Genomic DNA, 23,902 nt, shown 5'->3' with positions numbered 1-23,902 from the left:
TTTATTTTTATCAGGACACCTGGGTGGCTCAGTGGTTGAGCGTCTGCCTTCGGCTCGGGGAGAGATCCCAGGGTCCTGGGATCAAGTTCCACATTAGGTTCTCTGCGAGGAGACTGCTTCTCCCTCTGCCTATATCTCTGCCTCTCTCTGTGTGTGTCTCTCATGTTTTTATTTTTATCATTTCAGTTACAGAGATCTACCACTACTGACTTAATTTGTACTTTATGGTGTTTGCTGGCCCTGTACTATTTTATGAATTACCTGTTTATATTTTCCCCTTATAATTCTATTAATATCCATCTTATTGATGAAACTGTGAGAGCTTATTGTAAAGCACTTTGTACATTAGGGACATCAGCTCTTTGTTGATCCTATATCATGCAAACAAGTTTCAATCTTTCAAACAAGTTCAGATGGTTTTCCCCTATACTAAAATAACAAAGATTTAAAATGTAGTAATTTCTTCTTTTGAACCTTTCCTTTGAGTTTTCTACTTAAATATGTCCTTCCCACCACAAGATTGTAAAAACATTGACTCATATGTTATGCACATACATTTATAGCTTACCTTGTTACATTTATAAGTTTTATCCTCTAGTATTATTTTTGCATGAGTTGTCTGGCAGGGATTCGGCTCCATTTTTCCAGATGACTAGGTAGGTGTCCCAACATCTTTTACTGAATAATTTATCTTTTCCCTTCCAATCTGAAATGCCAACCCTATCTCATCCTATATATACTACTACAGACTCTATATTTTATTCATCAATATATTCTTGTACCAATACCTCTACCTCTATTCAACCATCATTAACTTACATTATTCTTTAGTATTTGAGGTGGCAAAGGTCCTTTGATAAATATTTCTTATAATTCTGGGATGGTTTTATAGGTTCATTCTTCCATGTAAATTCAGAATAATTTTGGGGTTCCCCAGTTTTGATAGGGATTGTATCAAATTTGTGCTTTAGTTGAGCAAAAACCTATAGTTTTATATTACTGTACTGAGTCTTACTTTCCAAGAACAAACTATCCCTCTCCATTTATTTGAAATTCATTTTATGTCCTACAATTCTTCTTAGTACTGTGGGACCCAGGAAATTTAACAAAAATCCCCTACCCCTGGACAAACAGAGCAGGACTAACTCCATTTTGTGCTGCACCCGCCACCTCCTGTATGACCCCCACATGACCTGCTTATTGCTTAAGGCGCTGCCCCATCCTAGTCAAGCCACTGGGCACACCCTTACCAGAAATCGGCTCTTAACAATGTAACCCTGCCTTGTGCCCTGCCAAAAGTGCCAATTCTGACCAAAGTAATAGGCCAGTTCAAATGGATACTTAGGGTAAAATGTTATTCAATTGGCCACCTGAGCGTGGACCAACATGACTGTGCAACTTTCTGTGTATGTTACAATCCCATTGGCCACTGGCCCCTATAAAGCTGCTATGCCTCTTAGCCTCGGGGTCCAAGTCCCTGCTCCGCTGTGTCGGGTATACTTCGATCCAAGCTCAAGCTTGTAAATAAACCCTCCTGTGTGTGCATTGGTGTCGGCTCCTTGGTGGTTTCTCGGATTTGCAATCTTGGGCACAACAGAACCTCAGATGTCTAGATAAGTTGCTCCCTATCTCCATACAGTGACATTGTAATTATAAGTGAAATCTTTTTTTCAATAATACTTGCTAACAGTCATGTTATAATTAAGTCATCAATCTATTTTTACTTATTTTGTAGCCAACAAGCAACCTTAATCAACAATCACAGTGCTTCCAATAGATTTTCATATGAGTCTAAGCATACTCTGTAATTCCATTCATATTCTCTGTTCGTGCTTAAAAAAAAAAAGAAAAGAAAAAGAAAGCACTATTACATATATCTCAAAACGCTGGTGCAACTGAAGATTAATATTACATAAAAATATTAAGCTCCTCTGAGGAACATAAAACCTACTAGAGTATATAAAATACATATACAGGCAAATATCCTTGTATAAGATAGCAACTGAGGGGAATCCAAAAGGGCACAGTGGGAGAATACATGAGAATACATGAGAATACATAAGGACATACTATAGAATAATGGAGAGCTCAAAGAAATCTTTGTGAGAAGGTAGCATTTATTCTAAGCACTAAATGTCAGGATGTGAAAAGATCAGAGGGATGATATTCTAGAAAGGGAAAAAAAAAAATATGATCAAAGGCAAAAGGAGAAAAAGTCCAAAGTTTGGCTGGAGCACAGGGAGTGCTAAAGGGTGATAAATGGATCATTCTGAATGCAAGATGAATTTACTTATTTGGTAGATGATGGTGAGCTATGGCATGAATGGAGCTATGCTGTAGGAAGATAAATTTGGAGGCAGAATGCAAACATGGGGCAATTTTGGGGTGAGAAGAACTGATGCAGAGAGACTATGGTAGTTTTAAAACAGTGGCCCAAAATTCTATGACATGCCTCTGGTTGAGAGGTGGGGTTATATCCCCTCCCCTTGAATGTGAACTTTGTAACTGCTTGATGGTTAGAATCCAGCAGAAGTTACCCTGGGCCAGTTCTCAGGCCCGAACCTTAAGAACCTGATACCTTTCTGGGGAACCCTCATGTACTATTGGTGGGAATGGAAACTGGTGCAGCCACTCTGGAAAACAGCATGGAGGTTCCTCAAGAAGTTACAAAAAGAACTACCCTACCACCCAGCAATTACACCACTAGATATTTACCAAAAGGTTACAAAAATACTTATTCCAAAGGATACATACATAATGTTTATAGCAGCATTATCTACAACAGCCCAATTATGGAAACAGCCCAGATGTCCATCACCTGATGAAGGGATAAAGAAGATGTGGTACATACCCCCAATGGAATATTACTTAGCCATAAAAAGAATGAATTCTTGCCATTTACAGTGACACAGATGGAGCTAGAGTATACTACACCAAGTGAAATAAGTCAGTCAGAGAAAGACAAATCCCATATGATTTCACTTATATGTGGAATTTAAGAAACAAAATAAATAAGCAAAAGGGAGGAAAAAAAGAGAGGAAGAGGCAAACTAAGAAGTCAATTCTTAACCATAGAGAACAAACTGATGGTGACCAGAGGGGAGGTGGGTGAGGGGATGGGAGAAATAGGTGATGGGGTTTAAGGAGGGCACTTGTCAAGAGTATACTGGTCATGTATGGAAGTCCTGAATCATTATATGGTACAACTGAAAATAATATTGCACTGTATGTTAACTAACTGGAACTTAAATAAAATCTTTAAAGAAGAAGAAAATGACCTCTTTCACATCATATCTCTTGGGATAGTCACACTTGCAACTTAGCCACCATGCTCTAAGGAAGCCCAAATAGTCCATGGCAAGTCCACATGGGGATAATCTGAGGTTCCCGGTCCTTAGTTCCCAGTCGACAGACAGCTAGCTCCACTTGCCAGGCATCTGAGTGAATCATTACGGAAGTAGATCCTCCAGCACCCAGTAAAATACCCAAGCAGATGCCACCAGGAGCACAGCCAAGCCCTTTCTGTGGAACACTGTCCTAACAGCATATTCAATGTTGCTGTTGTTTTAAGGACTTAGTTTTGGGTGGTTTGTTGCACAGCAACAGTAACTAGGACAGAGACCAATTTAGAGGCTCTCACAATAGTTCAGATCAATAGCATGAATAACAACTGGAAAAGTGACCATGAGAAAGGGGTAAGCACAGGATGCCAGTGCTACTTTTGAAGATACAATCAATGGGGAGATGGCAGCCTAAAATTAAAATTTAGCCCCCGAGTTAGTTAAGAATTAAGAATTAGACAGGTAGGGGTGCCTGGGTGGCTCAGTCGGCTATGTATCTGCCTTTGGCTTGGGTTATGATCCTGGGGTCCTGGGATCGAGCCTCGCATTGGGCACCCTGCTCAGTGGGGAGTCTGCTTCTCCCTTTGCCCCTCCCTTTGTCCACTTGTGCTCTTTCTCTGGCTCTCAGTCTTTCTCAAATAAATAAATAAAATCTTTAAAAAAAAGAATTAGTCTGGTTGAAAGTATTATTTACTAATATTCTAGAATTGCATATTGTGAACTAGAACATGTTAAAGCTAACAGTTAGCTATTTCCTGCCACTACCCACCCCCCAAGTATACTCTCCAGTGAAAGAGTATACTTTCCTGCCACATTGATATTAAGCTTGGCCATGCAGTTTGCTTTATCAGTAGCATGCGAGCCTGAAGTGATCATGGGTCAACTTCAAGTGTAGACTTTTAGAGACACAGCAAGTTTCTACTTGGTCTTCATACTTCTGCCATAACAGAAGATGGCCTGTGCAAGTCTCAGGAGAAAGACTCAGGAGCAACCCTGAACCCAACTTGGAGCCAAGCCTAGTGGAGCTTAGCCTAAGCCATTCAAATCCCAGCCAACCTACAGGCACACAGGTAAAAAACACTTACTGTAATAAACAACATAATATAAATGATAAGTTACCGCAATAAATAAACACTTCTTGTTACAGGTCACTGATGTCTTATACAGAAGTTATTGTGTCTGACAAATATATTCACTAACATCTGAGACTTGTCCACCATCTCATCTCAAATGTAAAGATCAAAATCTTAAATTACCAACAAATAGGGACGTGGGAGAAAGATAGGTAGAGACATGTATTGATATTTCAAATGCTTCCATTTGGGTCATTAGGTGATACAGCTTCTGTATATAAAACCAAATGAGAATATTCTTTTTTTAAATTTTTTATTTATTTATGATAGTCACAGAGAGAGAGAGAGAGAGAAAGAGAGAGAGAGAGGCAGAGACATAGGCAGAGGGAGAAGCAGGCTCCATGCACCAGGAGCCTGACGTGGGATTCGATCCCGGGTCTCCAAGATCGCGCCCTGGGCCAAAGGCAGGCACCAAACCACTGCGCCACCCAGGGATCCCCAAAAGAGAATATTCTTAATAATAGTTACACATTTTTTTTTTCTCAGCTTTGCTTTCTTACTACAACCACAACTCACTGGATGGGGAGGTTTCTGGTACAAAGTAGTACATGTGACAAAAGGAGATAATTTAAAGATAGACTTCAGGGCATTAGTATACAACAGAAGTTCTCAAAGTATGGTGCCTAACGGCATTTCAGAGGGGCCAGGAGATCTAAACTATTTTCATAATGATAGTAAGATCTGATTTGCCTCAGGTGCCTAGGTGGCTCAGTCTGCCTTCAGCTCAGGTCATGATCTTGGGGTCCTGAAATCAGGCCCTGCATTGGGCTTCCTGCTCAAGGGAGAGCCTGCTTTCCCATCTCCCTCTGCCTGTCATTCCCCCTGCCTGTGCACATTCTGTCAAATAAATAAAACCTTTAACAAAGAAAAAAAAAAAAAGACCTGATTTGCCTTTTTTCACTCTCATTCTCTCACAAGTTGGAGATTTATAGAGGCTTCATCATGTTTGAAATCTCACTGGACTGACTACAGAAGCAAATGAGCGAATCCAGATATCTTCTATGAAGCCAGAAATTAGATATCTGCCAAAATACCAAACAGTGCTGATCTTCCTTGCAAATTTATTTTGTTTTAGAAAAAAATGGTAATTTTTCATTTTAAAACTAGGTGTTTATGTTGATATATGATGGGTTTATTACTTACTTCAAATGAATTAATACATAAATATTTGAAGTGTCCTTATTGTCCTCTTTTATATGGCAAATATTTATGAGATAAGCCACATAAGTAAAGCCATTTAAGACTCAATTTTTACGAGTATAAAGGGGTTTAAGACCAAGAAGTTCGAGATACACTGCATACTATGGCACAAAGTATGCACACTGAGGTGTTAAAAAGTACAGTGTGGGGGAACACCTGGGTGGCTCAGTAGTTGAGTGTCTGCCTAAGTAAGGCTCAGGTCATGATCTGGGTTCCTGGGATCGAGTTTCACATCAAGCTTCCCACGGATAGCCTACATCTCCCTCAGCCTATGACTCTACTCTGCCTCTCTCTGTGTGTCTCTCATGAAGAAATAAATAAAATATATTTTTAAAAAGTACCGTGGGGAAGCACATGTGAAGAAGAGTGGTAGCAGTAGGGATGAGTTTGTGGGGTTCCTACAAGAACAGTCTTAGACTTAAATATTATCTTTGTAATTTAGGTAGAAATGACAGTCACATGGCTCTTCTGTGCAAACTTTGTACTTTACTCATAATAATCTTGTTGAACAGTGCCTTTAAACAGTAAGGAATATAGCAGGAGACATTAAATCATCTGTCACAGGTTACAGTGTGGAGACAAAAAATGTCTTCTATTTTGTTCAAGTTGCAACATACCGCCTCTAAGATGCTCTAACATTATTAAGAGAAAAAATGGCCATGTACTAAGTCAACAAAAATGAACTGTTAACATAAGTGGTTATTTGTGTTTATTAAGCACTTTTCCCCCAAGGACTCAAAACATTTCAAATATATTAGCATGCATAAAACCTCTATTAATAACCTCACCAGTGCACAGTTGCTATTTCCACATTTTAGAGGAGGAAAATGTTATTAGCTAATACACAGTAAACTACAAAACAGAAACATTAAGCCCCTAATACTTCATCTCTGACAGCCAATCACTCACACATCATGCCTAACACAAAATGGAGACTCTCTTGAACCACCACATTTGAGACTTTTTAATGAGCATCATATGCTTTCTTCTGCTATTTGAATCTAAAATAATTTCCCTGTAAGCCTGGCAAATTCTTTCTAATAAGACTATCAAAGATTTTCTACACATTTAAGAACCGAAATTAGTCACTGAAGTTGAATACTCAGGTGCCACAATCTCCATGGCTAAGAAGTCACTCATGATGCTGAATCTACATTTTACAAAACTGGCCAACTGTTTCTCCAATGAGACATCAAGCTCTCCTCTAAGTCTGAGGTCTATTGGTAGGCAATATGAGGCAATGTAGGGAAATACATGCCTTAGCTTTTTCCACGGCCTCACTGTGGCTATGTATATAACCCATGCCAACTGTGGAGAGGCAGGTTCCAGATTAAGGGCAACTAGAAACAGAATGTCAGTTAATAACTGCTAAGAAGAAATGATGAGATTTATGTGCTGAATAAGGGTATATAAGAGTAATGTCAGCTTTCATAACAAATAGATCCAAAAATACATAAAGGCTCAGCACAATAGAAGTTTAATTTTCTCTTTCTCACTCTCACCTCTCTCATGTTCACGCAATTTATGCTCCCTCTTCTATTGCAGAGTTATTACTGAGAAAGACTGCAAATATTGCCATCAAAGATGTTCTATTCAAGGGGCATCTGGCTGGCTCAGCTGGAAGAGCATGCAACTCTTGATCTCAGGGTGGTGAGTTCGAGCCCTACATTGGATACAGAGTTCATTTAAATAAGTAAAAACTTAAAAAAAAGATTTTCTATTCAAGAATATGTGGGTGCTCCCGGCTGGGAAAGAGCCTTCCTCCATGCAACAATGTAGACCTGGTTTCTTCAATCCTGTCTCCCCACCATCTACTATGGTTCATGGTCATCTAGATCCAAGCAGAGGAAGAAGGAAGGCAGATCATGGGGCTTAGAAGTCTTGCCCCATATCTGACACACATGATGACACAGGTGGTCACAGAACTACTGTGTGCATCAAAGTGGGGAAGCAGTACACAGGAAGAACAGATTATATGCTCAAACAGAACATACAACAATGTGCCACAGTCTACTGATTCTGGAAAACAAATAAAACAGGCCAAACTAGCTGGCAAGAATCAAAAATGATGTCATTGTTTACAGGCAACAATTTTAATTAGATTCTCAGTAAGAAACAGAATTATAAACACCAATCTCTACCAAAAAAATATAAAAATGAGTTGTCCCATTACTGATCCAAAGTAGGGTATCCATAATTCTTATATATGTATTCTTTAATTTACAAATAATGAAAATATTTCTTTCCATAAAAGAATATCAGAGTATCTTACTTGTGTTATAGCTAATTTTAGGAATCACTGATTTCTGCTTCTTTTGATGTGCTTTTGTTATCTTGTTATTATGATTTCATGTAGAGGAGGATGTCAGTTGGAAGAAGTGAAGCTACTCTCAGCTACTTACATATGCAGGAAAACGGTTTTCCTTAGTATTTCTCTTTTGTTCACCAGGGCCGACATTGTTACACCTACCACCAAAGCCACAGGTCTTGGTCACTACATCTGGCTGTGTCCACAGCCCCCAATGCTGCTGCTGCACTAGTGATGGGCAAAATTCTAATGACCTTTGAGTTATCACTCCAAAGGCACAGTGCCACATTTGCCAGACCTTAAGTCCTGTGATCCTTCTAGCTGGCAGATGTCAGGAAAAACACAAATGTGAGTGTTTCCATTTAGAAAATTAAGAGGAACAGGGTACTCTCATCTACCCAGCTTCATACAGTGATAGATTCCCCCAAAATTCAGGAAAAGGATTTAGATGGTAGGCAACCCAAATGGTGACAAAGGCCTACCATAAATACAATAAAATGTTAATAAATCAAATGCACGTAGACCCCTGCCACTTGTCACAGGACAGGGCCTGTCTTGAAAGAGAGAATTGGTCGGGATCCCTGGGTGGCGCAGTGGTTTGGCGCCTGCCTTTGGCCCAGGGCGTGATCCTGGAGACCCGGGATCGAATCCCACGTCGGGCTCCTGGTGCATGGAGCCTGCTTATCCCTCTGCCTGTGTCTCTGCCTCTCTCTCTCTGTGACTATCATAAATAAATAAAAATTTAAAAAAAAAAGATTTAAAAAAAAAAAAGAAAGAGAGAATTGGAAGATTCTGGGGAAAACAATCTTCTTTTCCACTCATGCTCTAGGGAATTCATGTTCATAAAGTCCCCCGTGTTTCTATGAGGCAAACCAGGCTTTGCCTTCTCCGTACAATGCCAGGACCTTAGGGGCATAATACTAAAAATATAGACAATCATCCCCAGCACTGCCTATAAAACTTTCTGTGATGGTGGAAATGTTCTATGTGCTGTTCAGGATATAGACTCTTGCCACATGTGGCCATTAAGCACCTGAATTGTAGCTATTGTTAATGATGAACTCAATTTTAATTTTCTTAATTAAAATTTAGCTTTGAATAGCCACACGTAGCTTCTGACTCTCATACTGGACAGTGCAAGACCAGCCTTTCTGGTGGTATCTAATCAATCCATGGCCCCAAGTAACCTGATCTTATATCAAAAAAAAAAAAAAAAGAAAAGAAAAAAAAAAAAAAAAAGAAATTTGGGTATTTTTTTCCCATACTATTGAAGAACATTCTGGCTCTGTTGTAGTTAGATCATGGGCTCAATCCTAATGTGATATAGGTACATACTTTCACTATGTTCTAGAATAACAGCTCTCAATGTCTCTGATTATGGTGACCGATTTTTTTTTATAAATTTATTTTTATTGGTGTTCAATTTGCCAACATATAGAATAACACCCAGGGATCCCTGGGTGGCGCAGCGGTTTAGCGCCTGCCTTTGGCCCAGGGCGCGATCCTGGAGACCCGGGATCGAATCCCACGTCGGGTTCCTGGTGCACGGAGCCTGCTTCTCCCTCTGCCTGTGTCTCTGCCTCTCTCTCTCTCTCTCTCTCTGTGACTATCATAAATAAATAAAAATTGTTTAAAAAAAAAAAAAGAAAGAAAATGAGCTCTTTAAAAAAAAAAAAAAAGAATAACACCCAGTGCTCATCCCGTCAAGTGCCCACCTCAGTGCCCGTCACCCAGTCACCCCCACCCCCTGCTCACCTCCCCTTCCACCACCCCTAGTTCGTTTCCCAGAGTTAGGAAAGGGAGACAGAACATGAAAGACTCCTAACTCTGGGTGACCCGTTTTTAATGTCAAAACAATTCATTAACCATTTATAGTAGTGATGCTTTAACTCCTTTTAAGAAAATCCAATAGAGTAAATAGCTCTTAAGTTAGTAAGACTTTATATTCATGCGTATTTCCTCATAACAGTAGCAGTTACACAGAGTTGTCAAATATACATAAATAGTGGAGATAGTATTTTTTTAAATATGTGAGCAATCCTTGATATTATGATGGATTTTAGGACGTCTTACAATACCCCACAGTTTCCTGGGTTCCATGACTCACATAGGTTAGCAGCCCTCTTCTAAAGATGCATCCTAAGTGGCCAGTAGATCTCTGATGTTATGCTGCACAAATGAGGATATTTGTTTACATGAGGGGCTTTGGATTGGTACTGGAGAAAAGAGAAAAAGCAACTTTCCTAATGTTTGCAAGTCAATATTTTTAAAGATTTTATTTATTTATTCATGATAGAGAGAAAGAGGCAGAGACATAGGCAGAGGGAGAAGCAGGGTCCCCATGGGGAGCCTGATGTAGGACTCTATCCCAGGACCCTGGAATCACACCCTGAGCTGAAGGCAGATGCTCAACCACTGAGCCAGCCAGCCATCTCAACATGTCAAATTTTTTCAGTGTATATCTGATAACAGATGTATAACATAGATTATTTATGCTGAAGTTAAGTCCAATTATCATGTCAGCTTCAAAGAAGATCAAAGTCTAACAATCTGGATTTCCTACAAGTATATTGTTACAACCCAACAGGTATATGATGTTCATCAGCTATATTCCTATCATTATTTTGTCAAAAAGTATGCTCATTCCCTGTTCTCTGTGTCAACCTGGAAGCCAAAATCTGAAGAAATAATGTGAGGAAAAAGAACTATAGCAAGCATTTACTGAGCGGTTCCCAGGCTGGAGCTGGCCATGTTCTGGACAAGTTCAGTTTAAGCTGGAGGTAGAAAGTCCTTTTGTGAAGCAGATGGAAGAATGAAGAAAGACTCCATCAACATTACAAACCTTGATTATGAAATGGGGAAGAATGTTTCTACACCATAACCTCTCTGCCCAGAAATGACTGAAGAGCTAAAATCTTAAAATTTGAGAGGGCACAGAAAGGATGGTAGAAGGATAATGTCAGGTTTGACCTCTGCAACCCTGAAACATCCCAAAATCTCTGAGGAGATCCTGTGGTTTGGGGTGACAGCCCCATTGGACCCCACCATAACACTCATGTATGCAAGGACCTCTTGGGACACACTGCTCTCCTGAGAATCAAAGTCCTCAAGAGCAGCTCTTAGAGCAGGAGGGGCGGCAGAGGCCGTCCCACGTTACAGAGTAAAAGGTATTAATGAAAACAAATGCAACTGCTAGGCTCAGAGCTCAGTCCACAAAATCAAGAAACTTCTTAGAGATTCTACAGGAACCTCCATCAACTAAGAAGGCCCGCAACTTTGATAGAGCTGCAAAGTATGAAGATGCATAATGTAAATTATTTATTCTGCAGTTAAGCCCAATTATCATTAGAGCTTCAAAGAAGAGCAAGGTCTAACAAAATATCGTGCAAACCACAGTCCATGCTCCAAAAAAGAAAGGTCATAGAAAAAAACATAAGATGTGACAACTTGATCCATAGACCATTTTATACTTCCAAGCTCCCTGGGCTTCCTAGAACAGTCACCCACTGTGGGGGGGGGGGGGGGGGAGAGGAATATATTACATCAAGATAGGCTGAAATTGTGCTTGCTTCGGCAGCACATATACTAAGATAGGCTGAAACTAATCTACTTCAATTTTTTTTAAATGAGAAACATTCACTTATTACACTTCACATGCATTAACTGCTATAGACATCAACAATTTGCTCAAAATAGTCATGCTTTAAAAAGACTGGGAAATTCAATATTGAATTTAAAAAGCTGAATCTGAGGTTTTAATTCAATGCACAATAGCATGCATTAGCAGCATAAAAACTGCTTTTTGATTCAGTAGTCTCGGGTTGTAATTTACTCAAGATAATTTTTTTAAATGTCACAAATTAATTCTAAAAAGCATATATGCCTAACTTTTTAAGAGAGATCACATTTCAGAATTTCATACTGTAGAGTAACCATCTTTTCCTGTGGCAGTGGAAAAAAAGAAAAGCTATCTACTAATAACAGAAAGTAGCGAAGGGGAGTTTTTTTGTTTGTTTTTTTTAGCGAAGGTGAGCTTTAAAGACCACCGCACTCTTATTTCCTCATGTGATGGCTTCACTTATATTAAACATATGGAAATGTCCGAAGTTAGACTTAAAATATTTCTTAATTCCTGTCTCGATGAAATATTTTTAAGATTTTTATTCTAAAAATTTGAATTCTAAGGAACAAATGAACAAAATCAAATGGAAACAGATGAAAATAAATAGGAATTTCTCAGAATTAGAATTGAAGCATTTACTTCCATCCATCCCAATGATATACACTCAATACTTTCATTCCATGAAGTAAAGAAATAAAATTTCGCTCCCGTTTCCATTTTTCCGGGGGCAGGGGGCGGGAAAGAGGTGAAGAAGTTGTAACAGCTTGTGTAGGTACCAGAAGGTAACAGAACTATAAGCAGCTGTTAACTTCTGTTGTATATTTTTTATTGTCCTAGCTAATTAGGCATATTTATGAGCTCAATTTTTCTTGGCTAAGACTTTTGGACCAAGAAAAATGTATAAAGGAAAATATATCAAAATAATATTTCTCTGATTTTATTTTACATTTAGTTTTCAATAAATAATTGACACAGAAACTTGCCAGACCCTAATAATTACTAAATGTGACAAAATTACTTGTCATATATTAAATTATCCTAATATTTTAAATTTATATACTCAAGCATGAATAAGGAAGTAAATGGTTTATAGTTTAATATAAGTTAAACATCCACTCCTATAAACAGTTTCTACCAAATCTAATTAAAACAGCCAACAGAATAGTGTCCACAAGAATATAATTGTGACTCTGACCCTGAATTGTTAGATTCCGCATGTAAAGTAATTTAACTTCCAGCGGGGATAATGATGTGTGGATTGAAAAACAATCACATTTCCTAACCCAAAAGAGCACCAAGAATTTGAACCGACTGCCAATGCATTAATTCATGGAGACCACACTCCAGAGTAAATGGAATCTCTTTCACACACACACACACACACACACACACAATCAGATGGGGATTCCCTAGATTAACTTGTGCTCGCTACACTAGCTACCTTCTTTTCAGACAATAAAAACTCTCTTTAATTTTAAAATAAACTTAAAGAAATTCTCCCAGCATCTTACTGAAAGGCATGTGAATCCTACCACCACAGTCATACCTGCATATTGCCTTCCTGAGTACAACTGTCTTGGTTGCACTTAGCCTCAGAACTTCTCTCCTTCAAAGCAACACCAATTCCCTACATGGACTCCCTAAAGTCAGCCAGCATCTGGGGCCTTGTCTCTCCTGCTTCTCTTTACACTAGAGCCACATCACTTTGGCTCTCTCACTGCCAATACAGTACAGTTAGGGTAACAGCCGCCCATTATGTTTTCTGAAATCACAACAACAATGAAAAGAAGCCAAGATAAACTGATGGCTGATTCAGAAACAGGGTTCAACATGCACACACTGAGCCAAATCATAATCTATGGCCCAGTAACAACTGGTACCTGGCTTCTCACAGATCTTCAGTTTAAAACGGACTAGCCAGGAATAAGACGATGTCTAGGATTTGCCTTCTAATAATCTAGTCAGGGTTGTGGACGAGGAGAGGTAACAAGATGAAACAAGTGTCAGTAAGTTTGCTGTAGTTTAATGAAGGATGCATGAAAGCTCACTGTAATATCTGCTTTACTTTTAGATCATATTTAAAACTTCCCATGACAAAAAGTTAATAAGATGGTCATCCAATGAAAGTTGTGTGTGAGAATACAATGGAGAGCGAAATGTACAGATCACAAATAGCACAACCTTCCTGTTTTCCAAATACATTTCAACCAAAATGGGAAATAACTAGGGAAATAAGCAAAAAAATAATAATAATAATTAAATATCACACTAGAAAAAAGGAACAGCCTACAGTTATGGTTTTACAAATGAAGTAAAAATGGCCTTAAAGCTCTCTTTCAGCATTTCAAACACCAAATAACAAGTATGGGGGCACTTGGGTGGCTCAGCAGTTGAGCGTCTGCCTTCAGCTCACGGCACAATCTTGGGGTCCTGGGTTCGAGTCCCACATCAGGCTCCCTGCAAGGAGCCCACTTCTCCCTCTGCCTATGTCTCTGCCTCTCTCTCTGTGTCTCTCATGAATGAATGAATGAATGAATAAAATCTTTTTAAAAAGAATAATGAGTATGTATTTACCGACTTATATTTTTACTATTCCAAGTATGCCTGCTTTAAATTAAGTGGTAAAAATACAGAAACACTGCTTTTCCCCTGAGTGTCAGAAATTGTTGGTCACTAAATATGCCCTTGATTACAAAAGCAGGGAAATGAATGACCTATAATTAGTATCAATGTGATCTATTCCATGAACTAAAATCTTCATAAATAAGAGATCCAAGAGAAAATCATTTTTAAAAAGGGGGGGAGCACCAGGATGGCTCAGTTAAGCATCCGACTCTTGGTTTTGACTCAGATTGTGGTCTCTGGGTCATAAGATCAAACCCCACAGCAGGTGCTCAACGCAGAGTCCTGTAGAATTTCTCTCTCTCTCCCTCTGCTCCTCCCTGCTGCACTCTCTCATAAATAAATAAATAAATAAATAAATAAATAAATAAATAAATAAATAAATCTATCTTTAAAAGAGAGAGAGCCTTTATTGGTGAAAATTGGGATCACAGATATAGATTACTAGATCTGCAACCCAGTTATGTAGCAGAGTATCTGTCACTGGGGAATAGCCAAAAGATAGGCACTCTCAAGATTATACCACTAATTTAGCTAGAATTTGAAAGAAATGGGTAGGGGTCACAGGAGGCTAATGCCCAGCTTTCACAATAAGCAGAGAAAGTCACATACCAAGTAAAATCATCCTCGCAGCCTCAGAATTTGACTTACTGACCCCTACCAGACACCACAATTGGAAATCTTGACACTGGACATAAATTAAATAGTGAGATTTATGTCACAGTTTAGGGAAAGAACATGTGTAAAACTTTGCCAAGCCTTCTTCACAGATAAACAGGGCAAGAACAAGCCTTGGTTCCCTCTGAAGAGAACACCACAAGACCAATACCAAATCCTACCATGAGATTTGATCATTTTTTTTAACAATAGCTGATGGTTTTTCTATTTTCTTTTTCAAGTTTTCCTGGCCTAAAACAATCTGTTTCCTTTCCAATAAAGAATGCCAAATTCTGAAAAGGAAATTTATCTGACTTAATGGACAAGCACATAAAAGCTTATGGGAAAACCAGAGCAACTCGGCCTTGTGAGGCCGGCTTCCAGATTTATCGGCAAAAGGATCAAGGGTTAGAGCAGGGAGCATGTGGGTAATAATTATGAACGAGCTGCTTGATGGAGGTCAGTGAAACAAAATTCAGTTGTTTTCAATTTGAAAATCACAGCCCCAGTGGTTTACTGCATGAGCTAAGAGAATCTTCCATCAGCTTACATCCATACTCAGGTATTTTTCATATTTTATTAAATTGGGAATGGCATTTAATTATGCATTTAATAAATATTTGTCAAATAAATGCATTAATAAGGTGGCAAGTGAAGCTCACCAAATCATGAAATCTGAACCTAAGGTTGTTAGAAATCACAAAAATAAAATCCTCAGATACAGCAGTCATGGCTGTTTGTCTAACCAACACACATAAGCTTGATTTCCTTGTAGGTGGGCAATATGCCATGCAAAACTCCCTTGCAGCTAGGGATTAGCCATGTGACACAGCTCTGACTGATGAGATGCAAGAGAAAGGGCTCTGAGAAAGTCTGTTCTCACATCATGAACACATTCTGTTTCCTCTTTCCTGGGAATAGCTACTGGGGGGTGTAGAGACAGAACTGCAAGAACAAAAGGCAGACAAAAAGAGTGGAAAGAAAGACATTAAAACCTGGCTCTCCAGTGGCACTGCTGAGATGCTACACATACCACCACCACCACCCCCCAGTTACTTGGGTTCCTAAACTTGCATTTCATGTTAGGAGTGACAAACCTCTGCTAGTTCAAATTGCTGTTTTCTATAATTCACAGCCAAAAATATTCTAACGCCAGATCTGATTTACCTGCACACCCCGGGCTGTGTTCTTCATGCTGCTCCTATTTCCACTGAGGTATGCTCCACCATCCAATGACACAGTCACATAACTATCACTGACTCATCAACAGTTTCCACTCACCAAGAGCATGCCTCCCACTAAAAGGCCAACAAGCTTGAGGGTGAGCAGTCATGAGGAAAGCCATCAGCAAAGGCCCTGTCATTCTATCAAGCCACATGGTGCTCTCCTATGGACGACCACACTCTCCTGTTAGAGATGCAAAAGAAAATGATGCCAAAAAAGAGAGCAATCTGTTCCAGTGATCAAGAAATGGAAAATCTTCTACCTTATGACTCACTTCAAAATCTGTATGTCTCAACAAAGAAAAGGAAATATTTAGAGGTATGGCTAAATTCAATGTCAGAAATGAAACATCCCCCTTCCCCCTGACAAAAAAAAAAAAAGAAAAGAAAGAAAAATAAAGTAAGAAAAGAAAACAAGAACAGGAGGGCTCAAGGGCTATCCTGCGTCTTGGACCAGATGCTCCTACTCTGTGCTTCCACAGGGCCTTAGCAATGTACCTTTTGTGGAACTTAAAATTCTAGTCATTCCTCTCATATATTTATTTCTCTTGATAAAACATGAATTCTGGGCAGCTGGGTGGCTCAGTGGTTGAGCATCTGCCTTCAGCTCAGGGAGCAATACCGGGGTCCTAGGACGGAGTCCCACATCAGGCTCCCCATGAGAAGCCTGTTTCTCCCTCTGCCTTTGTCTCTGCCTCTCTCGTGAATAAATAAATAAAATCTTTTAAAAAAACTCATAAGTTCCTAGAGCTGAGGAAAGCTGGCATGTCACAAGAACTGGCAAATGCCAAAAGAATGAATGAGCAAAACAACATATAGATCAATTTTCCAAAAGACTTTATGAAAAGTACACCATCCTCATTTTAAAAATCTGTATCATTTCTACAAATATAATAAGTTGTATAAACTGTTCAGCTGACCCAACATAATGTATTTAATTGTCAAATGTCTTGAGAAATTGTCAAATGTCTAGAGAAGTGTCAAATTTCTAGAAAAACTGTCAAATGTCAACATTTAAGAAGCACTTATTATTAGCCCAGTGATGTGTTAGGCACTTTGCATGCAGTATTTCATAATCTTCACACAGACATCCCCCCACCCCCTCCCAGTGAGTTACTTACCTTTTAGTTGGGGAAGAATTCAGAGGGAGCTAAGGAGCTCACCTAAGGTCATGCATCTGGTAAGAGGCAGACTTGCTATTCAAACCCAAAAAGGTCAGCTGTCACTTTTCTGCTATACCATGCTGCTTCGTCATTTTCGTCTTTACCAAAATATTGTTTATCAGCTATACATATTAGCCAAAGTAACAGTCACAAGAACCTCCAGTTTATGGCCTCAAAAGCATATGCAGGGTGAGAGTTCACTGTAACCTAAAGCACAGTTACATCTTGTCCATGTCAGAAATCAGACATGGTCTGGCATGACACAGACAGTGACCTTCTCTACCTCATCTCATAGCTGCAAGGAATAACATAATGTCCACATACCTACAGCATATTAAAAGCATGCCATTAGGGGATCCCTGGGTGGCGCAGCAGTTTAGTGCCTGCCTTTGGCTCAGGGCGCGATCCTGGAGACCTGGGATCGAGTCCCACGTCGGGCTCCCGGTGCATGGAGCCTGCTTCTCCCTCTGCCTATGTCTCTGCCTCTCTCTCTCTCTCTTTCTCTCTCTGTGTGACTATCATAAATTAAAAAAAAAAAAAGCAAGCCATTATATACTTAACCTAGAAATGATGCAAGTAACCCATGAGTCATGGTTTCAGTTTCTCTCAAAAATCAATAGCTCCCCATCCCTACCCACAGAGGGCATACATATGCACTATACTTCCTATGCCACGTTTACAGATCATCTAGCCCCAAGACCTTAAAGACTGGCCAATGGGCTTACAAAATAAAACCTACTGTTTCTGTGCCTACACCATATCAGATCTACTGAAGCAGTTAAAATAATAGACCTGCTTGAGCCTAAAGGGGAAAAAAATCTACTGCAGAAAGAATTTTTTAAAAAATGGGTGCATTTTGTGATAGACTCCTAACACTTTTCATTGAATAAATAATTTCTCCTTGAAGTTGATGAAATTTAGTGAAAATATTTATCCAGTAAACATCTTAATGAAATAAACTGTTATGACTCCAATTTAACAACTTCATAAATTCTGATGGAGAAGAAGTACTCACCACCCCCGAAACATTTGGCAATTACTTTTACACAATATGTGCAGTCTATGATGTACGTGCACAGATGGAAAAGTGAACCACAATGTATTAGCCTAAATATGAGCTTCTCTGTTCTGCCATTTCAGGTTAACATTTCCAGTGATTTTTAAACAATACGGAGTATTTGGCAAGCCATGATTTCTCTCAGGACAGCTAGCTAATATCCATTTTTTAAAAAAAACTTGAATTGAGATCGTTATTATGTGTTAAACCACCTTTCCATTTCCTCCTCCCTCTTTTCATAACTATAGATTAGTTATCTATATTTTAAATTTTTTGGATATACAGATCTTTGGGGGGAAAATCATGATTTAGTATAAGCATGCTGAATCTTCTACCAAATAACAGTTAAATTCTCTTTAAGAAGATAAAATAGCCTTTTTTTAAGCTGTCCCCTTTCAATTCTTTCTCCTGATACAGAAAAATACAGTATTCTCAATTAAATAACCCCATAGCACTCATTGTTTTTCTTCTATAAAGTCATTTTTTAAAGCATTCACTCTTCATCAAAGGCTAATGATTTTAAAGACAAGCTTTGTAATGAAAGAAACAGGACAATGAAGTACTTTACAAAGGCAGTGTCCGGTAATAATTAAAGTAGAACTCTGTGCATAACTTCTTTTAAATATCTGGCTTAAAACTCCAAGCCTTCTATCAAATTAGGACTCCTTTATGAATGCTTATCTTTCTTAATGTATACTCCCCCCCACCAAAATTGGCCAAAAGTATTTACATTCCCCCTTGCATCTGACCCCACAATCAGACAGACACTGCCCCATTTACCAAATGAAATATTGAGGTCTGCCTTAGATTAACGGCCATAAGCATTTCCAATGCTAGAACTAAACACAGGCATAAGTGTTAAAATACCTCTTTTCTTATGCACCAGCTCACTTTCCTTATTTTTTTAATATTTTATTTATTTATTCATGAGAGAGACAGAGAGAGAGGCAGAGACATAGGCAGAGGGAGAAACAGGCTCTAATGCGGGACTCCATCCCAAGAATCCAGGATCACACCCTGAGCCAAAGGCGGATGCTCAACCACTGCACCACCCAAGCATCCCTCCTTATTTCTTTTTCTGTATCTTAAAGTAATTTTTAACAATTGACTAAGGCTCAGAAAATTACATCAAAATCTACTCTACAAATAAAGTTTGAAAGTATATTTAGCAGATGTCTGATTATATTGGACATAGTCTTGGTATAGCTTCCCACATATAAAGTCTCGCCATGAAAGAGAATTCTTATTAGTCTTTAACAGAAAAGTATGTGAACTGATTAAATATAGATCAAAAGAAGTTCTGCCATGAAAGGACCGATTTCTTTATAACTTGTGGAAAAAAAAAAGTATCAATAAACAAAAAGCAATCTGGTGTTTCTCATTCTGGCCTATAATGGTTATCTGTTTATGATGAGATTAAGAGCATTTTGCTGCTTTCTTTGTGCTTTTCAGTTATTTTCCACTATTTTTAGCAGGATCATGTATTACTTTTTATAAGTTCCAAGGTTATTTTTTAAGCATTAGACACCACCGTTTTAGACCTTTTTATTCAGATAAGCCACTATTGTGTAATAAATTAGAGATGTCAATATATTTAAAAAAATATACTGGTAATTAATTCCAGTCAAAATTAAATCCATACCTTTAAGATGACTATTTATCATATCATCACCTATAGGATCTAGTACAGAGCATATTAAATGTCTTAAGACTATTTTCTACTTTAAGACAAGCTAGTCAATTAACTGATATATACATTTTACATTCATCTGTATCTTCTCCAAAAATTAGGAAAATTACCTGTTTCTTGTTCCAAACCCTTCTCCTTTATGCTATTCACTCTTTACCAACTACTAAAATATATTTGGGGTAACTTCATCATATGCCATTGTTCTCTCTGATAGCTATATCAGGACCATAAATACATGTATTTATGTGTGTACATATACATTAAATAAACATATTTACCTATACATACAGATTTACATATGCATTATGTATATACATGCATAATACATACATATTATATATAAAATATATAAATATATATATGATCTAAACTGTTCAGAGATTTCCATCAGAGGTACCTGTCAACTTAGCTTCAGGTTTCATCTGCCTTGGCCAACCTAACTCATTATGAGACATTAATGAAAGAAATTAAAGATGACACAAATGGAAAAGTATACCATGCTCATAGACTGCAAGAATTAATATCACTAAAATATCTATACTACCCAAAGCAATCTACAGATTCAAGGTAACCACCATCAAAATACCAACAGCATTTTTCACAGAACTAGAAAAAAATAATCCTAAAATTTGTATGGAATCACAAAAGACCTCAAACAGCCAAAGCAATCTTCAGAAAGAACAAAGCTGGAGCTATCACAATCCCAGATTTCATAATATACTACAAAGCCTTAGTAATCAAAACAGTATGGTACTGGCACAAAAAGAGATAATTGATCAATGGGAGAAAAAAAAAAACAGAAAGCCCAGAAATAAACTTATATGTATATGGTTAATTAATCTATGACAAAGGAAGCAAAAATACAGAATAGGGGAAAGATAGTCTTTTCAATAAATGGTGTTGGGAAAACTGGACAGCTACATGCAAAAGAATGAAATCAGACTACTTTCTGATACCATATACAAAAATAAACTCAAAATGGATTAACACACTTAAATATGAGACCTGAAACCATAAAACTCCTGAAAGCAAATGTAGGCAGTAATCTGTTAAATAGCACCCTTAGCAATATGTTTATGGCTATGTCCCCTCAGGCCAGGAGAATAAAAGTAAATTGTTGGGACTCCACCAAAATAAAAAGTTTTGGGCAGCACAGGAAGCCATCACCAAAACTAAAAGGTAACATTAGTTTCAAATTATATTTTTTCCACTTATGTGACCAATTGTTTAACCAAATTAGCAGAGTGTTACCTCATTCCTCTTACCATATTGGTCATCCTTACTTTTCCCAAAGACCAATATCCTATAATCATCGTGAGTAAATATATTACGCATTTATTTTACACTAAGTATTTCTCATTACATTGAAGGGAGAAGATTATAAAGTGCGGTAGTTCACAAGTTATAAATGTAGCTGAAAGTATAACACATATCTGTGCATTTTGCTACAGAGCCAGTAACTTCTAAATTCTTTTAAACAGAAGTGTAAGAGGAAGTCTCTTACTGTTTCAAATTTTAGCTAGGGTCTCAACGCTAAAGACAGTAGGTGATGAGTTCCCTCCACATGACCACAGGACAACCTGCTAACGCATGGCTGAACCAGTCCTGAGGTCAACTCCAGGAGTCTATACATGAGAGGAACCTGTAGAAGACACTTCTTCAGAGGGAATTCTCAGGAATAAAGGGTGATTCCCTTTCCTTCCCTCTCGCTCAGTTCACACCAACTGCCTACAACAACCCCTCCACACTGTGGCTACCTGAAGGCAGGGAGGCTGATATCCTACCCCCTGGCTGAATGCTTCCTCTGGGCAGAAACTTGCAGCCTGTTCTGTGGGGCATGTGTGAGGTTAGAGCAAAGAGCTTGGCTGATGCTGCCTTCAATAGCAAAGCAAGGCAACAGAGTCTCAGTAAAAGAGAAAATGGGCTATACTTCAGGGTTTGATGGCGCCAACATGTGAGTTTTCCTGTACGCCAAATGGAAATCAGAGGGTAGTGAGGTTTGAGTGATCCTAAAAGATCTCCACCCAAGTAGGCTTCCTGGACAAGGGCTCAGGGATGCTCCAGTGGTAAACCATGGGAAGACAGGAGCCCAAGATCATAAGTGATTACCCAGGAGTTGCACTGCCCACGTCCAGTAATGGCATGGTGCCAATGAACCTGCATGGGGTCTCCAAAACAAACAAAGAAAAAAACCATCAGGATGTGTTTGAGGATGAGCTGGCCATGAAAACAAATGGCACCAGCTAACAGTCTTTTTTTTTAAGATTAATTTATTTATTTTTAGAGAAAGAGAAAGAACGAATGGGGGTAGGGGTACCGGGAGAGAGAGAATCTCAAGCAAACTCCCTGCATAAAAAGGAGCTCGACGCTGAGGCCAGTCTCAAGACCCTGAGATCACGACCTGAGCTGAAATCAAGAATCAGACACTTAGGGCATCTGGGTGGCTCAGTTGGTTAAGCATCTGCCTTTGGAGCAGATCATGATCCCAGGGTCCTGGGATTGAGCCCTGTATAGAACTGCCTGCTCAACAGGAAGCCTGCTTCTCCTTTATCCACTCCCCCTGCTTGTGCTTTCTCTCTCTCTCTCTCTCTCTCTCTCTCTCCCTCTCAAATAAATAAATAAATAAATAAATAAATAAATAAATAAATAAAATCTTTTTTAAAAAAGAGCCTGACACTTAACCAACTGAGCCAACCAGGCACCTGTAAGTATAACAGTCTTAACTCCCCTTCTGCCCCCTGACAACTCTGGAGGAGCCTGAGACCCTGGGTAGGAGGAAGAGCAAGAGGAGAATTAAACCAGAAATGACCTTTTCTTCCTCACTGATGATCACTAAGCAACCAGTCACATCTGAGGATGGAAAAGGGGAAAAGCTATGCACTGAATGGGAAAATGGAAGTTTTGATTCATATTATAACACATTTTTCTAACATTCAAAAATGAGATTGTTCTGATACTTTACAATGACTCAACAACTATGGAAGCTGCCAAAAATATCATCCAACATCAAGGTGGGAAAAGAATAAAACTACTTTCTGTTTGTGTCTAAGTGTGACCCACTCAACAAACCAGTTACACTAATAAGTATCCAACCTGTACAAGACTTTTTTTCTCATAAACTTAAATTAGAAAACGGAGAAGATACAAAAAATCAAAATGCAAATGTAATATACCTCTTCAAACTTTATCTCCTAAATATAAACATATCGACAGCTTCTTCTAATGTAATGGACTAAACACTCCAGTCAAATGGCAGACTGTCAGAATAGATAAAAACAATGATAATGATAATAAAGTAAGAATCAACTAGATTTGCCGAACAAAGAGAAACACTTTAAATAGAAACACACAAATAAGTCAGGAGAAAGGAAAAAGTTACACCATGCATTCAAACAGTAAGCAAATGACAGCTGAACTGGCTATATTAAGACAAACAGATTTTAACACAAGAGGTCTCACTAGAGACAAAGACACTTCCCAATGATTAACAGTAAATGTGAAAGTTCTATAAGTGTTAAGTCCTTCACTTATGAGATAAGGAAAGTGAGACAGGTGACTTGCTCAAGGACACTAAGTCAGCTAGGGGAATGGCCAGCCACAAGCCCCTTTTCCCAATTCCCTTTTCTGAACCTTCTTCCTATAACCAGTACCTCTAATCTGAACTCCTTCAACATGAAAACAACCAGCCTACTTGGATGAAACCATCAACTCAGTGGCTACACAAAGACAGTCTTGGAAAGTGGACCACATGGAATGGGAAAGGAAGCTGGATCATGAGCAGGGTTTGGCTCCAGACTCAAGCACTGCAACTTGCTAGTACTGTAGCCCTGAACACATTTATTTAAATGGATCTCAGTTTCCTTATCTACAGAATGGGGATATTACT

The 23,902-nt window shown here is 38.6% G+C and overlaps 1 protein-coding gene across 10 annotated transcripts in view; it reads right to left on the bottom strand.

The window, feature by feature from the left end:
* Positions 1-23,902, bottom strand: part of PLCB4 (phospholipase C beta 4) — a 417,242-nt gene that overhangs the window by 374,678 nt on the left and 18,662 nt on the right. The window contains exon 1 of one of the 10 annotated variants that reach the window (XM_041733169.1): positions 17,594-17,675. The exons of the other annotated variants lie outside the window; for them this stretch is intronic. The gene's annotated coding sequence lies outside the window, so the exon portion shown is untranslated. Of the gene's footprint in view, positions 1-17,593; positions 17,676-23,902 lie in introns of those variants that run through there. 10 annotated transcript variants of the gene reach the window in all.

The sequence above is a fragment of the Vulpes lagopus genome, chromosome 18 (assembly GCF_018345385.1).
Source record: "Vulpes lagopus strain Blue_001 chromosome 18, ASM1834538v1, whole genome shotgun sequence".
NCBI classification, from domain to species: domain Eukaryota; kingdom Metazoa; phylum Chordata; class Mammalia; order Carnivora; family Canidae; genus Vulpes; species Vulpes lagopus.
Note: the sequence above shows the minus strand (reverse complement) of the source record. Positions and strands in the feature narration are given on the sequence as shown.